Source organism: Dasypus novemcinctus, chromosome 20 (genome assembly GCF_030445035.2).
Source record: "Dasypus novemcinctus isolate mDasNov1 chromosome 20, mDasNov1.1.hap2, whole genome shotgun sequence".
Classification (NCBI taxonomy): domain Eukaryota; kingdom Metazoa; phylum Chordata; class Mammalia; order Cingulata; family Dasypodidae; genus Dasypus; species Dasypus novemcinctus.
In genome coordinates, this window is record NC_080692.1 from 53,914,386 (window position 1) to 53,915,874 (window position 1,489).

Below are 1,489 nucleotides of genomic sequence, written 5' to 3' on the forward strand. Positions count from 1 at the left end.
TTCCCACCCAAGTGCTATTTGGTTTACTGAAATAAGGAAAGGAAGAACTATCTTATTTCAGGCCTCCCTAATCCATCCATATAAGCAGACAGAAGTTAATATTCCAATACCCAACACTTAAAGGCCCTATAAGTTAGTGGTAGAAACTTGACAAAGTAGCATCAGATGCCCTTGCACTCTCGTCTATTATCCCTGATCCAAAGGCAGACTTTCTTAGGCCTAAGACACCTTTCAGTATAGATCAAGCCAATAATGGCTGAAATGTTAGCGAGTCCCCTTGGGCTATGACCTGACCTGAGTCTTGACAAAGTTGCTTGCTCTGGGGAAAATCTGGTGGATTGAGATGGATTGCGTGTGTTGACACACCCCAGGAATTGTATGCCTGCATCTCTTCCCACAATAAAGGAAACTCCTGCTCAGACTTTCATCCTTTGGAAAAGTGATGGAGCTGGAGCTTTGGCCTTACTCTCAAGCCCTTTCTTATCTGATTGGTTGCTTCTGGGGACGTATGATCATCCATTGATTCACATGAGACAGTGTTGTTAGTGCATTGTGTCTCTTTCCCTGGACTTCAGTGTAGTGGCTTGTCTTGAATGTCTGGTTCTTAGGAGGTAAGAAATCCAGCAGAACCTTCCTCTAGCAAGTCCATCAGGCCTCCCATTTCACTTCCAGTTTCTTCAGCTCTGATAAAGTAACATGGAAAATGGTCCTTTTCTGTTAATCTTCTTCTCTTTGACTTAGGTAGAGGTGGCCACATTTAAAAAATTGGGATACAAAGCACATTTACCCAGAAGCTTGGATAGTTTTGGGTAATAATTATAATACATTATGATACATAGATTTTCATTTGCATTTTTTATTTTCTGAGTCAGATCCCTGATGGCAGGAAGGGGGGCTGGTACTTCTAAACTAGACTCACTCCTCTAAAACTATCCATACAAACCCCGTTGTTCTTATCTACTCATTCTTATCATTGAAATTATTTTTGCTCCTTGTTGGTCTTTTTTTACCAGAGCTTTTAGACAAGAATAGGAATACTATTTCTTTCTGAATTGTGGAAATGTATTTACATTTAACTTTATTCATTTTGCTTAAGAATCCTAAGTTTACTAATAGAAGGACCCAAATTATTCTTGTCATTAGGTTAGTAATGATCAGGAAGAAGTTGTTCCTTTTGGTATCCTTTGGAACCTTTAATTTATCTAAAAAAGTGAAATAACCATCCTTAATGAAACTTCTAGTGAGCTCTGGTTTTTTTTTTTTTTTAAGACTTATTTATTTAATTTATTTCTCCCCACCTCCCCCTTGTTGTCTGGTCTCTGTGTCCATTCACTGTGTGTTCTTCTGTGTCTGCTTGTCTTCTCTTTAGGCAGCACCAGGAACCGATCCTGGGACCTTCTGGAGTGAAAGAGAGGTACTCAACCTCTTGCCCCACCTCAGTTCCCTGTGTCTCTTATTGTCTCTCCTCTGTGTTTCCTTCTGTTGCATC